General features: G+C 38.6%; 1 pseudogene; it reads right to left on the reverse strand.

Annotated features, from left to right (window-relative positions):
• Window positions 1-413: 413 nt before the first annotated feature.
• Window positions 414-16,600, reverse strand: part of LOC111152545 — a 53,454-nt pseudogene continuing 37,267 nt past the window's right edge.

The raw sequence follows: 16,600 nt of genomic DNA on the forward strand, positions 1-16,600 counted from the left end.
TTATGGTACTTTAGTAAGTATTTGTCTTAAAAATGTTCTATGTTCCCTATGAATGTTATTGGGTATCACACCATAGCAAAAACAAACAAACAACAACAATAAAACTATTTCCATAATTTTTTCTAAAATGAGCTTCCCTTTGGGCCACAGGCAAGGCTGTTATGGGAAAATATGCCCCTAATATTCTTAGAAAGTGTCCAGATGGGAGGGTCTACTAGATGCTGCCATTAGTCTTATAGAGATTTTAACCACGGATTTTTAGCCAAACCCTTGATTTAACCTTAACTCTGAGGCTATTTCTTACTTTGATGTTTTGCTGGCTGAAGAGTCTGTCCTGCATTTTCTATATTTCTTCTTTATCCTGCCTAAAAACTAAACAGTTCTTTGTTTAGTTAATCTCTCTCTCAGTGCGGCTAATAGAAGACTATTGTACTTTCAATATTTTGCCTGGGATTCTCCATATCCACATCAGCAAATTCAGAGCCATTGACTGGAGGCCTAGGAGGTGAGAGAGAGTGGTAAAACCAAACAATTCTGGAGCTGGGGCAGTGGTACATCAACCAGACAGGTGATACCCTCATTTGCTCAAGTCAGTGAGTTCATTAGCTGCATCTCCTATCTTCCATGATCCCACAGGTGATACTATAGCCAAAAAATTCTACCACTCTAACATAGCTTACTCTTTCTCTCTCTTTCTTTTTTTGAACCTCCAAGGGCAATTTTCTCACTGTTATTCCAGGGTGACCTGACAGCTTCCCCTCTGAACTTTGTCTTGCCACCCAGTGTCAAAACCAATGACAGGGGTTTTAGGTTTCTGTTAGAGCAGCAACCCACTTCCAGATACCAATTCTGTTTCGGGGTATCTGTTGTTACCGCTGTGTAATAAACCAGCCTAGCATTTAGTAGCTTAAATTATGCCCATTTTATTGCTCACAATTTTGTGAGTCAAGAATTTGGGCAAGGGTTGGTGGGAACAGGTGGTGTAGATAAGTTTGGAATATCCGTGCTGTCTGCCAGTTGGTGCTAGCTGTCAGCTTGGGCAACCTGGCTCTCCTCTGTTTGAATTCTTATCATCCAGGCCCATCTCTTTCCAGGTGGTCTCTCCAATAGGGTAGACTGGAATTATCTACAGAGCCGTTGGCTTCTAAGAGGGCAGAAACAGAAACTGCAAGAAATCACAGTATCATTTGCGCTGCATTCTCTTGGCCAGAGAAAGTCACAGGGTCAGTCCAGATTCAAGGGAAGAGGAAAGAGACTTCATTTCTTTTTTGGTAATGTTGCAAAGTGAAGGGCATACAGGATGGGACAGAGGAGTGTGGCCATTTTTGGAAACAACCTGCCTCACAGATAGAAGCAAAATGTCATGAAACCAAATGCTCTCCGAGGCCACTGTATTTCCTAATCCAACCATACACCTGATGTTCAAGTTACCCTTAGAAGTCTGGCTCATAAAGCCAAATGAGGTCTGCAGGGAAGTAAGGCGTTAAGTAGCCGACACAGACGGCTTTTACAATATTCCTATATATACTTGTTCAAACATTTTGAAAGACCAACCACCTCAGAAGGTGACCTGTTCCCTTGTTGAACGGCTCTAAATTCTAAAGAATTCTTCCATTTGCGAAGGTGAAGCTGCCTTTCTGGTCTCCTCCGAGGGCCAGATATCTGCCCCCTGAAGCCCCTCACAGGAAACCTACCACTTTACAAGTATGGCTGACCATCTTCAGATTTAGATATTTTAAGATTTTAGGTTCAGTAACATTTTAAGAGTGTCTTCTTGACTCAGCATCCACCAACTCCTTTACTTGACTATCCCAAATCGTGATTTCTAGAAACATGTGTTTATGTGTATAACATATAACTCATGGAATGAATTTTGCCCAGTATGATATGTTTAAGAAGGGCTAATAGAAAATTTAAAAATATCTGACAATGCAAGTAAATGAGCCATTTACTGAAAGTGGATTAAACGTTTGCCTGGCTTAACTATTCAGTTTGATCTTAGGGAAATTGTGTGCTTGAAATTTGTCTTGTCACAACTTTTTCATAACTTACTTGCTGTTTACCAAAATAATTATCTAAATGTAGCATCTTCCATAGCTGGGATTCAGTAGATGGTAAAAGCGTCTGAGTAGTAAGACACAACTTCTAAGAAAAGCTGAAAGCAAAGTTTGCTGTTAAAACTGATGAAAAACCTGCACAGAAAAAAATCAAATCAAAGATTTGATACAAAGATTTTATCAAAGATAAAAAAAAATCAAAGTTGGTTTGATGCTTTGTATGCCAAAATGAAAATAGGAAGCATGTATGACTGGTTGAAGAATCATTTCTCTCTGTGGATGGTGCTTATGAAAGATGATGTCTCAGACCTAAAATTAGGATGAAGCTTTTACTAGTCAGGGCGGGTGGCTATAAAAAGATAAGAATAATGAAAAACTACAACCAACAAGTAGAACAAGAACTTAATCACAGCCTTGTTGACCCACAACAAGGGGTCATGTCTGATATGCCTTAGTCATGTCTTATCTCATTAGGACAACAACCCCAAATTTTCCGACAATATTTTTTTGGTGTCAATTTTTTTTTTTTTTTTTTGCCTCCGAGTACCAGCCCCCTAATAAATCCAGAAAGCTTTCAAGTGTGTGCGTCTGTTTGTTTTATAAATAGAAATATATTTGGGGATATATGAAAGGAGCAAACTATTTATCTCACCACACAGTAAAGGACTTTAAAAATATTCATTGTTGTATAATGGTTTTTAAAGCATTAAAGTGGGACAGTTGCTTTGAATTTATGAAGACTAACACATATATAATTAATGGCTTTCCTCTTCTATTTGTATTGTACTTGCTTAGATTTGTTTAGGCTTAGTAAAAAAGCTATGTAAAGGGGAAAAAACAATGTGCATAAGTAATAATAAGGATATAATGGGTACTATTAGAGAATCAAAAATAGTCCTGCGTATACAATTAGCCTAAAGACAGTTCCAGATAGTTCTTTGCCTTCACCTTCCATCATAGTGCATAAATGACGTGAGAAGATCTTTAAAATTGGAAAAACCAAATGCATCCTGGTTGAACACAAAATGTAAGAAAACATAATTTTCCTAAATACATAATAGAGGATAGAAGATTGTCAGAATTACAGAAATCTTCCTAAAAATTGATTCTGAAAACAGTGGTGATGATTGTAAAACAATGTGAATGTACTAAGTGCCTCTGAATTGTGTAGTTAAAATACATTTAAAATAGTTAAAATGGTAAGTTTGTTTTATGTATTTTACCATAATTTTAAAAAATGCTCCTTCAAAATAAAACCCATAACACATCTAAATATGCCTAAAAACCTACGTGGGTAGGATCCTAAAATCTAGCAGATTTTAGGGAAAGAAATGAAAAAGGATAATCCCACATTGAATTCGCTGGGATGGCCCATCCTTTTCTTTGTTGACAACCTGCAAAATTTTTGTTAACTTCCGGGCAAGTGTGAGTTCGGCTGGCACAAGCAACAAAGAAGTGATGTGCGCTTGGACCCAGGCAGACTTGTTCTCAGGGTATCTTTGGAAATTTAATTGGTCTGAGTTCACTGTTGAACCAGTTGCAGACAGGAGCAGGCAAGTTCAAGGGCTACTGATGCTCAGAGTGTCCAGAGAGTCAGCTGATTGTAAACGAGACCAGCACAAGTGGCCCTTTATATGAGTCCCTGCTGGCCACACAGAAGCACAATCCCCCATTCATTTGTTCCTTTGGACTTTTGTGGTCTTGGGGCCTTTTGGATTTTCATTGCAGCAGATTACAGAAAATAAGAACGGGTGAATCTGATAGTAGGATTTTCTTTAGGGAATAAAGTTGGGTTAAAAATAAAATAACAAGAGCATCAAATGGGAAAGATAGGCAACACCGGGCAGTGTATATCCTGAGCAAATAATTCCAGCTTTTATCTTAAAATGTAGGCTGACCTAGCATAACCCCAGGCCTGGTGACAGACTCTATTATACTATCGGAATAATTGAGATCACCTGATATTCTGGCTTTCTCATAATTACTAGGCAGCTCAGTTGATGTGGTTGGAACCCAGGCTGGGGAGGAACATGATGGTTCTTGGGTAGAGAAGTTTCTAGGTTCACCACAATGGGAAAGTACAAATAGGAAGGGTTTGTGTCATTGAGGCTGGGATGCTAATAAGTTGTGCCACTGGGTGGGGGTGGGGGACAGTCTAACTACAAGAAACTGTCACAAGATTGTCTGGGGTATTCTCTAAAGTACCATGTCTCAAACTTTAATTATGGATGGATGAAGTGAGGGTCCTGTCAAAACCCAATCTTTGATTCTGTAGATTGTACATTCCTAACAATCTTCTAGGTGATATTCATGTTGTTGGTCTGAGAATCACACTTCATGTAGAAAGACTCTAAAAAAAATTAGGGCCAACTAGGGGGAGACTAGCATGATTCCAGTTGAATCTAGTATTTCCACTAATGGATTGAAAGTTTAAAAATCTAACATTTGCTCTAAAGAATTGATTACAAACATGAAATTCTTACATTAATGAAGTGCTCTGAAATCATTCATTTATATGTCTCAGGCTAGAGCTAGTGGGTTTCAGTGGAAAGAAGGATGACTTCCAAGAGGGCGTTCAGAAATGTATAGAGAGTTATCTCTTGCTCTGATAACATAGAAACGTTACTGTGATTTAGTGCCTGGAGGCCCCAAACTCTTATTGTCTGATAATGTGTAAGAGAGTTCTGAACAAAGAATTATCCCAAGTCAAGAGAGCCCCCATTAAGGTATCTGACCAACACTAATGGAGACAAATGCTGTACCCATACCCGAAACCTCAGCCAATTAGTTTTTTTAACATATTTTAAAATGCAGAGCCTGGAACAGTACACCCTACACGTGTGCTTCAGCTCGTTTTTTAGAGTTTTGGCTGCCTTTGGGATTTTCCAGTGGGAAGCGAGGCCTTTCTGTCTAGTGGCTTACATGCAGTACCATAGCTTGATAAAGTCATGGCCATTCTCACAACGGAGAATGAGCTCAACAGGAAGGACTTCAGAAAGTCCTACAGAGTCTGGATTCCTTGACATTCTGCATGAAAAATCAGAAAACAGAACTTCCAGAGTCCCCTTGAGGTAATGACACTCTGTTGCTGTTGGTGCTCACCTTCCTCCAAACATGGGGCCATGACCAGTGTGCCTAACTCCAAACACAAATGCCTCCAAGTCTCTCGGGTCTGTCAAATCCCCACCAAATTCTTTTACAAAAGGGAGAGTCCCAGAGTCCCAGATTTGTTGGCCGTAAAAAGCTTTTCTAAGGTCAAAACAGATTCTGACCTCTGGTCCCAACAGATACTGTTGAACATTATCATGAGTGTATTAGAAATTCTTGTGGTAACTTAGTTATGACCAAAAAAAGCTGTGATATGAGAAATATCATAGACATTCTCATATCTCAGATATGAGAAATAAAACAAAGAAGTGACCTAGGACCATGTTCAAGAGAGAAAAGAAGGAAAACCCAAATCAAGTTAGCATGGTAGAAAGGAGGCTTTCACAATTGTTATTTCAGAGACTAATTTTTAAAAAAGGATGAAATAATAGATATTGCAATAAACATATTTAGTACAATATAAGGGAAAAATTGTATAACTTTCTGAGCTTCCATATAAAGTTCAAGGGATGGGCAACTTCTGACAGGATTTGGCAGGGTCAGTCCGATTCCATCTGGGAAAAGCTTTCTTCATCCTGGCTTGGTCTTGGGTATTGATAGATTGATGGGAAATGTGTCTGGCACCCCAGGGGAGCAGTTTCCATGCCACGGCCCCAAGTGCCCCGTGACCACATTGCAATGACCTGAAGGAGATACTCTGTCACTGATCACTACATTCTAAAAACTGTAAGATCAGTAAACGTTGACCTGATAAAAAAGTAGTTATATAAGTAAAATAATACGCACATAACACAAATAATCATCTGTATACATGAAAATGTTCATTCTTTGAAGTGTTGTTAAACAGCAGTAATTACAACAACAGTTCCTATGGGGCACCTGGGTGGCTCATTTGATTAAGCGTCTAACTCTTGATCTAGGCTCAGGTCTTGATCTTAAGGTTGTGAGTTCAAGCCCTGCACTGGGCTCCACCCTCTTGTGGAACCTACTTAAAAAAAATAATTCCTTAACACAGACTCCCTGGAATGCTAGAAAGCTGGCTGATTCTCAGGGCCCTGGGCGCTGGCCCTCATTGAGAGTTGGCTGTACTGAGGCCAAGTTAGCTTCAAGAACCAGGAGCTCTCCATGTTGGTGAACGTTCTCTTAAAATGGCCAGTGAAAGTTCTTCTGAAATGGTGCCATGAGCCCCACTACATAAGCCTTAACAAAAATTTGACAGAACGTCTTTTTCAGGAAAAGCTTTCACCGGCAGCTGCGAGCCCTGGAAGGAACTTCGGGGCAGGAGAAAGGCATGCAGAGAAGGCTGTGTCTGCTTTGCTCTGCTTCGAGGTTCACTTCTGTTAAGTTCTGTACCTGGTTTACAATAGGTGTGTGTGTGTGTGTGTGTGTGTGCGCGTGTGTGCGTGTGCATATGCACATGCACCCTTCCTGTAAACCTATAAGCTACCTGTAATGGTACAGGCCATAGTTTGGAAGGGCAGAGAACATTCACTTTTTATTTTGTATAACTTCTTGCCTTCTTTAAATACTTCCCATTTCTCGCAGGGAAACAAAACAAACAAACCTACAGAACCCAACTAAAAGGCCCATCAAGTGTAAACCTTAGATGCACGCAGTATGTAAACCTTAGATGCACACAGTATGTAAAACTTAGATGCACGCAGTATGTAAACCTTAGATGCACACAGTATTTTGAACTGCGCTGTGGGTACTGCTCAGCCTGCCTGTTTCCTTCTGACCAGGCATTCTTCATCTGCTATGGTCTTCCTCTGGGTCCTGGTGATACAGGCGCTTGGCTACCTGATAGCTCTCTTCCCTGCTGGCTTCTGAGCTGTGGCCTGAGCTGGCAGACTTGGCTGGCCTGACCTTCAAGCTCAGGACTTATGCCCATGGACCATGGTCCCTGAGAACCTGCTCTTCCTCCATCTCACTGGCTGAGGCCTCTCTAAGAGCCCATGGTGCCCTCCATGCAACCCCATTGGGCCCTCTGCAGCCTAGCCTCATCCTGCCACCACTGATGCAGGGCCAGCCCAGTGGACCTCAGCTCAGGGCCCTGCTGGGATTGGAAAACTCTCTGGTTGACCACTCTGCTCAGTGCTCTTAAGTAGCCTGGGCCACCTCATGTTGGTTCAAGGGACCCCACTGCACTGCTCCTTGCAGAGCCCATGCATTCTGCATCCTTTCCTGCTGGGACTTCATGAAGCAGGCTCAGCACCAGCACCAGGTAGACCATTTGGCCAGACCCTTCTTGTTCTTCTTCTACCACCTTCCTTCAGAGGGAAGGAGGCAGGCTTTCTTTTGCATCTCCTCTCTGAGAGCTTTTTTTCTGTCAGACTGAACAAAGCCCCAAGGCTCAGCAGGGACAGATGGTGGGACTCTCTTCTCTCTTCACTTTAAGAGATGGTTTAAGCTGAAAGTCAGATGTAGGCCATTTGAATGGCACGAAAAAAAAAAAATCAACCAAACCTACAAAGCCTGGATTTCAAGTCTAGTATCTTGCTAAAGAGGGCACATACCTGACAATAAGCCTTTTGACTCTCCTTCAAGGTGTGAGAGGTTCAAATGAAATATGGCTTAAGGATAAAATACGTTGCTTTTTTATTTGTAGAATACTGTATTTCATTACAACTGTTTTATAGGATTTTGCAGGAGAAAACAAGACCAAGCAACAAAGAAATACATAATTCAGCACCTATAATGGACAACAAGAACCATTTCCTAAAGAACAGGCTTTCTGTCACCAATTAAGTAGTAATCATATTTTGAATATCATCTGTACGTTTGACTCTGCCTGCACAATTAGAATGTTGGTTGCCAGTTGTACCTGCATTTGGATTTGCCAGTAATTCTCCTGTCCTCTTTTCGACCTCCCACTATTAATTTATGTTGACCCTCAAAAAAGAAAATGAGGACTTGAATGTCAAGGCATGTGACTTGCATTCTAGGACATATTGTAACTTCCAGAGCACTGACTCAGCAATCTCATGGTTTGGGCTTCATATTCCTGACAGCTGTTTATTTCTTTCAGTGGAATTTCAGAGGAAAATATCCAGAAGGGATTTGCTGCCCTAGATCTATCAGAAAACATATTTAAGATATTCTGTAGTTTTATAATACAAAAACTGAACACTAAACAATCATATCATGAAAGGGTTATAATTTCAATAGCAGTTTATCTGAAATCAGGCAGAAAGGTATTTAAAGCACACACCTCTAGGCAGTAGAGACAACTGCCTAGAGCAATCTATACTTTTAATGTCATTCCGATCAAAATTCCACTGGTATTTTTCAAAGAACTGGAGCAAATAATCCTAAAATTTGTATGGAATCAGAAGAGACCCCGAATCGCTAAGGAAATGTTGAAAAACAAAAATAAAACTGGGGGCATCACGTTACCTGATTTCAAACTTTACTACAAAGCCGTGATCACCAAGACAGCATGGTACTGGCATAAAAACAAACACATAGACCAGTGGAACAGAGTAGAGAGCCCAGATATGGACCCTCAACTATATGGTCAATTAATCTTCGACAAAACAGGGAAAAAATATACAGTGGAAAAAAGACAGTCTCTTCAATAAATGGTGCTGGGAAAACTAGACAGCTATATGCAGAAGAATGAAACTCGACCATTCTCTTACACCGTACACAAAGATAAACTCAAAATGGATAAAAGACCTCAACGTGAGACAGGAATCCATCAGAATCCTAGAGGAGAACATAGGCAGTAACCTCTTCGATATCAGCCACAGCAACTTCTTTCAAGATATGTCTCCAAAGGCAAAGGAAACAAAAGTGAAAATGAACTTTTGGGACTTCATCAAGATCAAAAGCTTCTGCACAGCAAAGGAAACAGTCAAAAAAACAAAGAGGCAACCCACGGAATGGGAGAAGATATTTGCAAATGACAGTAGAGGCAAAAGATTGATATCCAGGATCTATAAAGAACTCCTGAAACTCAACACACACAAAACAGACAATCATATAAAAAAAAATGGGTAGAAGATATGAACAGACACTTCTCCAATGAAGACATACAGATGGCTATCAGACACATGAAAAAATGTTCATCATCACTAGCCATCAGGGAGATTCAAATTAAAACCACATTGAGATACCACCTTACACCAGTTAGAATGGCCAAAATTAGCAAGACAGGAAACAGACAGGATGTGGAGAAAGGGGAACCCTCTTACACTGTTGGTGGGAATGCAAGTTGGTACAGCCACTTTGGAGAACAGTGTGGAGATTCCTCAAGAAATTAAAAATAGAGCTTCCCTATGACCCTGCCATTGCACTACTGGGTATTTACCCCAAAGATACAGATGTAGTGAAAAGAAGGGCCATCTGTACCCCAATGTTTATAGCAGCAATGGCCACGGTCGCCAAACTGTGGAAAGAACCAAGATGCCTTTCAACGGACGAATGGATAAGGAAGATGTGGTCCATATACACTATGGAGTATTATGCCTCCATCAGAAAGGACGAATACCCAACTTTTGTAGCAACATGGACGGGACTGGAAGAGATTATGCTGAGTGAAATAAGTCAAGCAGAGAAACTCAAATATCATATGGTTTCACTTATTTGTGGAGCATAACAAATAGCACAGAGGACAAGGGGAGATGGAGAGGAGAAAGGAGTTGAGGGAAATTGGAAGGGGAGGTGAACCATGAGAGACTATGGACTCTGAAAAACAATCTGAGGGTTTTGAAGGGGTGGGGGGTGGGAGGTTGGGGGATCCAGGTGGTGGGTATTGGAGAGGGCATGGATTGCATGGAGCACTGGGTGTGGTGCAAAAATAATGAATACTGTTACACTGAAAAAATAAAAAATTAGTAATAAAAAAAATAAAGCACACACCTGATACTTTGTAGAGATTTAATGAGATAATGCACAGGAACCATAGAAGCTAAGAAATGTTTCCAAAACCATTTGCAGACAATTAGGGAATAATGGAATTTGAAAGAAACTTCAAAATTATCTGGTTCAGATCTCTGCTTTCTGTACCTGGAAAAGTTTACTTGACTTTTAGTAGAATAAGTAGGGCTGCTCAAAGATTAGAAAGCCTTGGGATCACAGTCAGTGACTGCAAAAGGAAATCATGCACACATATGTAATGGAATATTATGTAACCATGAAAAAGAACAAAAGCTTGCCATTTGCAATGACATGGATAGATTTCCCTTTCTTTCTTTCTTTCTTTCTTTCTTCCTTCCTTCCTCTCTCTTTCTTCCTTCCTCTCTTCCTTCTATCTTTCCTCCTTCCTTCCTTCTTTCCTTCCTTCTTCCCTCCCTCTCTTCCTTCCTTCCCTTTTTCCTTTCTTTCCTTCCTCCCTTCCTTTCTCTCTCCATTTTTCTTTCTTTCTTTTTTCCTTTCTTTCTTTTTGTTTAGCTCTTTTAATCACTAGCCGGCTTGCTAGCAACAGGGATAGTTTCTGTTGAGGAAGGTCCTGTGGAGTGGGACTATAGTCACTAGTGACCTCTGTCTTGTCCAGAACTACAGTAGGAAGTTGCTTGTTCATTTTTACTTTAGCCATGTTGTAATTCCCACAATCAAAATAGTTTTGCCTGTTCTGCAATTGTCACCTTAAGAAATTTGAACCTCCAGGCTTTTGTGCCAGATGGGGATTTGGGGATTTTCCTTTTACTTTTGCTTCTTCAGCTTTTTCTAGACTAGCCACTTTATCTTCTATTTCCTTCTGCTCCTCCACAGAGGCTGCCTCGGTGACTTCTGCAGACACACTGCTCCCTCTTACCCCACTTCTCCGTCTCTGCCAACATGGATGGATCTTGAGGGCTTTATGCTAAATAGGTTAGGCAGATAAAGATGAATACTGTATGATCTCACTTGTATGTGGAATCTAAAGCAAAGCAGACCAAAACCAAAAACCTAAAAACAAACTACAAGATGCAGAGATTGGGGGTTTCCCAAGGTGAGTGGTATGGGGTGAGTGAAATGGGTGAAGGTGGTCAAAAGGTACAAACTTCCTCTTATAAAATAAGTCATGGAGGTGTAATGTACAGCATGGAGACTGTAGTTAGTAATACTATATTTTATACTTGAAAATTGTTAATGGAATAGATCTTAAAATTTCTCATCACAAAATATTTGTACCTCTGTGTGGTAATGGATGTTAACTAGATTAATTCTGATGATCATTTTGCAACATATACAAATATTGATTATTATATTACACCTGGAATGAATGTAATGTTACATGTCAATTGTATCTCAATTAAAATAAATCCCAATTCTTAATTCCTGGTATATAGAAAAGCAATTGACTCAAAAGTCATATATTAAATATATGTCCTGCAAGCTTCTTTTTTTAAAATTTTTAAATTTTTTTTAATTTAATTTTATTTTATTTTTTATAAACATATAATATATTTTTATCCCCAGGGGTACAGGTCTGTGAATCGCCAGGTTTACACACTTCACAGCACTCACCATAGCACATACCCTCCCCCATGTCCATAACCCCAGCCCCCCCAACCCCCCTCCCCCCATCAACCCTCAGTTTGTTTTGTGAGATTAAGAGTCACTTATGGTTTGTCTCCCTCCCAATCCCATCTTGTTTCATTTACTCTTCTCCTACCCCCTTAACCCCCCATGTTGCATCTCCTCTCCCTTATATCAGGGAGATCATATGATAGTTGTCTTTCTCCGATTGACTTATTTCGCTAAGCATGATACCCTCTAGTTCCATCCACGTCGTCGCAAATGGCAAGATTTCATTTCTTTTGATGGCTGCATAGTATTCCATTGTGTATATATACCACATCTTCTTTATCCATTCGTCTGTTGATGGACATCTAGGTTCTTTCCATAGTTTGGCTATTGTAGACATTGCTGCTATAAACATTCGGGTGCACGTGCCCCTTCGGATCACTACGTTTGTATCTTTAGGGTAAATACCCAGTAGTGCAATTGCTGGGTCATAGGGTAGTTCTATTTTCAACACTTTGAGGAACCTCCATGCTGTTGTCCAGAGTGGTTGCACCAGCTTGTCCTGCAAGCTTCTTACACTCACTAGTTTGTTCTAGGAATGTAGTTTGTTGTTGTTGTTGTTAATTAATTGAGACATTTCTACATAAATAATCATGTCATCTGTAAACAAAGACAGTTTTATTTCTTCCTTTCCAATCTGTATACTTTCTGTTTTTCTTTCTCATCTTAATGTATCAGTGAGGGCTTCCAATATGATGTTGAATAGGACTGGAAAGAGAGGACATTCATGGTTTTTTTTTCCCTGTCTTAGGGGAAAAGCTTCTATTTTCTCACCACTGAGTATTGCATAGAATTTTTGTAGATATCCTTTATCAGTTTGAGGAAGTTCCCTTTATTCCTAGTTTGCTGAGAATTTTTAGCTTGAATGGATGTTGGATTCTGTCAGATGTTTCTTCTGCATCTATTGATATGATCATGGTTTTTTTTTTCTTCTTTAGCCTGTAGATGTGAATGGTTACATTAATTGATTTACAGTGATTAATTTATTGATTACATTAATTGGTACAGAACCAGTATTCCATTCTGGAATAAATGCCAGTTGGTCATGGTGTATAATTCTTTCTATACATTGTTGAATTTGACTGGCTAATTTTTTTAGTATTTTTGCATGTATGTTCATGAGGGATATTGATCTGGAATTTTATATTCTTATAATGTCTTTGTCTCGTTTTGGTATTAGTGTTGTGCTGGTTTCATAGAATGAGTTAGGAAGTGTTCTCTTTGCTTTGATTTTCTGGAATAGATTACATAGAGTATTGATATCACTTCTTACTTAAATGATCAATAGAATTCACCCATGACACCATCTGAGTTGGATGCTTTCTGTTTTGAAGGTTATTAATTATGAATTCAACTTCTTTAATAGATGTAGAACTATTCAGGTATCTATTTCTATCGAGTTTTTGAGATTTTGTCTTTCAAGGAGTTGGCCCATTTCATCTATGTTGTCAATTATGTGAACATATTTGCCTGTTCTTTGTATTTCAATGTTATGGATTCAATTTTTATGTTCCCTCAAGATTTATAGGATAAATCTTACCTCCTAGTGTGATGGTATTAGGAGGGAGCAACCCTGGGAGGTGAGCAGGATTAGATGAGGTCATATAAGTGGAGCCCACATGAATGAGATTAGTGCCCTCAGAAGAGTCATGAGAGAGCCTACTTAATTTTTTCTGCTCTCTACTACATGAAGTTACAATGAGAAGTCAGAAGTCTGCAACCTGGAAGATGGCTCTTACCAGAAACCAGCCACACTTGCACCCTGATCTCAGACTTTCCAGCCTCCAAAATTGTGAAAAATGCATTTCCCTTGTTTATAAGCCACTTAGTTGATGGTATTTTTTTATAGCAGCCAGACCTAACTAAGACACTTAATGTAAGTGGAATCATACAATATTTGTCTTCTTCTATCTGGCTTATTTCCCTTAGGAAGTTTTCCATGTTGTGCCATGTATCAGAATTTCATTCCTTTTTAAAGCTGAATAATATTCCATTGTATGTATTTATCACATTAAAAATGCATTTGTCTGTTGATCGATATTTGGGTTGTTTCTATCTTTTGGCTATTGTGAATAACGCTACGAGTATTGGTATACAAATATCTGTTTGAGTCCTTACTTTCAATTCTTTTAGGTATATACCTAGAAGTGAAATTGCTGGATCCAATGGTAATTGTAAATTTAATTTTTTGAGGAATGCCATACTGTTTTGCACAGTGGCAGCACCATTGAACATTCCTACTAAAAGATGTACAATGGCTCTAATTTCTCTTCACCTTCTCCTGCTTTTTTGTTTTGTTTTGTTTTAAGATTTTATTTATTTATTTGTCAGAGAGAGAGAGAGAGAGAGAGAGATCACAAGCAGAAGGAATGGCAGGCAGAGGGAAAAGCAGGCTCCTCAAAAGGCAAAGAGCCAGATGTGGGACTCCATCCCAGGACCCTGGGATCATGACCTGAACTGAAGGCAGACGTTTCAGTGACAGAATCACTCAGGTGTCCTATTTTTTTTTTTAAGATTTTATTTATTTATTTGAGAGAGAGACAGTGAGAGAGAGCATGAGCGAGGAGAAGGTCAGAGTGAGAAGCAGACTCCCCATGGAGCTGGGAGCCCGATGCGGGACTTGATCCCGGGACTCCAGGATCATGACCTGAGCCGAAGGCATTCGTCCAACCAACTGAGCCACCCAGGCGTCCCCTATTTTTTGTTTTTTAAATAATAACCATTTTAATGGGGGTGAAATGATATCTTATAGTGGTTTTGATTTACATTCCTTTAGTGATTAGTGATTTGAGCATTTTTCATGTGCTTATTGGCCATTTGTATATCTTTTTTTGAGAAATGTCTGTTCAAATCCTTTGCCCACTTTTAAATTGGATTGTTAACTTGTTGTTGAGTTTTAGGAGCTCTCCATATATTCTGGGTATTATTCTCTTATCAGATAAGTGATGTGCAAATATTTTCTCCATTCAGTGTCATCTTTCCAGTCTCCTAATAGCATCATTTGATGCATAAAATTTTATATTTTGGTATAGTCTAATTTATTTATATTTCCTTTGTTGCTTATGCTTTTGGTGCCATATTCAAGAAATCTTCGGCAAATCCAATTTCATGAAGACTTTCTCCTTGTTTTCTTCTAAGAGTTTTATACTTTTAGGTCTTTGATCCTTTTAAGTTGATTTTTGTGTATGGTGTAAGGTAAGGGTTCAACTTCATTGTTTTGCATGAGAATTAACAGTTTTTCAGCATCATTTGTTGATCCATCCCTTTTTCTTTTAATCCATTTGTGTTTTTATATTTAAGGTGGTTTTCTTATAGACAACATATAGCTGAGTTTTCTTTTTTACCTACTGTAATACTATGTCTTTTAATTGCTCTATGTAGATCTTTCACATATAAAGTGATTATTGACATAGTTGGATTAATATGTATCATACTTATAACTGCTTTCTATTCATTACCCTTATTCTTTGTTTCTTATTTTTCCTGTTTTTTTGTTGTTTGCATGTCTGTGTATTTTGTATTTCACACATTTTCTGCCTTTTCTGGCTTAATAAAAAAATTTATATAATTCAATTTTCTCTCCTTCCTTAGCATATCAATTATACTTCTTTAAAAACATTTTTCAATGGTTATCCTAGAGTTCACCATACACATTTATAATTAACCTAAGTCCACTTTCAATTAGCACTGTACTACTTCATGGATAGTACAGGTACCTTATAGCAGTCTTTCCAACTCCTCCTTCCCATTTCTTACAACATTGTTGTCATTCATTTCACGTATCCATAAGCTCTAATCATCTATTATGATGTATATTATTATACAATTATTATATTATTATCTTTTTATATTTAATCTAATCATCTAACATATTATTGATTGTATTATTATGTAATTATTATATAATCTATGTTATTATTTTGAACACACTTTTTTTAATCTCTCAAGTCAAACAAGAATAAGAAAAAGAAAAGATTTTCTTTTAGTCTCATTTATTCTTTCTCTAATGCTTTTCCTTTCTTTGGGTAGATTCAAGTTTATGGACCATATTAATTTCCTTATTTCTGAAGATCTTTTTAAAGACATTTCTTGCAAGTCATGTCTCCTGTCAACAAAATCCCCCCACCTTTTATTTTATTTATTTATTTTTTGATCTGAGAAGGCCTTTATTTCTACTTCATTGCTGAAGGATAATGGCACTTGACACAAAATTCTACATTTTTTTTTCTTTCTCTTCTTTAAATATTTTCTTCCTTTCTCTTCTCATTACGTGGTTTCTGCAGGGAAGTTTGATGTAATTCTTATCTTTGCTCCCTTATAAGGAAAGTGTTTTTTTCCTCTTCATTTCTGATAATTTTCGTTGTTCTGAAGTTTACTGATATTAATATAGCCACTCTTGGAAAAGATTATTCCAATACCATTTAAGCTGTTCTAAAGAACAGAGGAGGAAAGAAATCTTTCTAATTTATTTGCCCATGCTAATGTATTGACATCTAAAACCTGACTTAGTTGGCTCTCATATACATATGCACACTCACAACACCCCTCTTTTGAAATCTCACTTGTGGATTTAGTTAAAAATGTCTAACATTGGAGCACTTGACCGGCTCAGTTGCAAGACCATGTGAACTCTCGATCTCAGAGTCATGAGTTTGAACCCCACTTTGAGGGCAGAGACTACTAAAAATAAATAAATAAATAAACTTTAACAAAATCCAACATATACTTGAAGAAAATGTGTTACAAGAGACACACAGTTTGGCTAAGCAAGCCTTAATTTATGAATGAAAAAATCTGGGGTGCCTGGGTGGCTCAGTCAATTAGGCCTCTGACTTCAGCTCAGGTCATGTTTCCGGGTCCTGGGACTGAGCCCTGCATTGCCTTGAGCCCTCTGTTGAGCTCCCTGTCTCTGCACTCAGTGG

Source organism: Enhydra lutris, unplaced genomic scaffold (genome assembly GCF_002288905.1).
Source record: "Enhydra lutris kenyoni isolate GAN:26980312 unplaced genomic scaffold, ASM228890v2 scaffoldscaffold29, whole genome shotgun sequence".
NCBI lineage: Eukaryota > Metazoa > Chordata > Mammalia > Carnivora > Mustelidae > Enhydra > Enhydra lutris.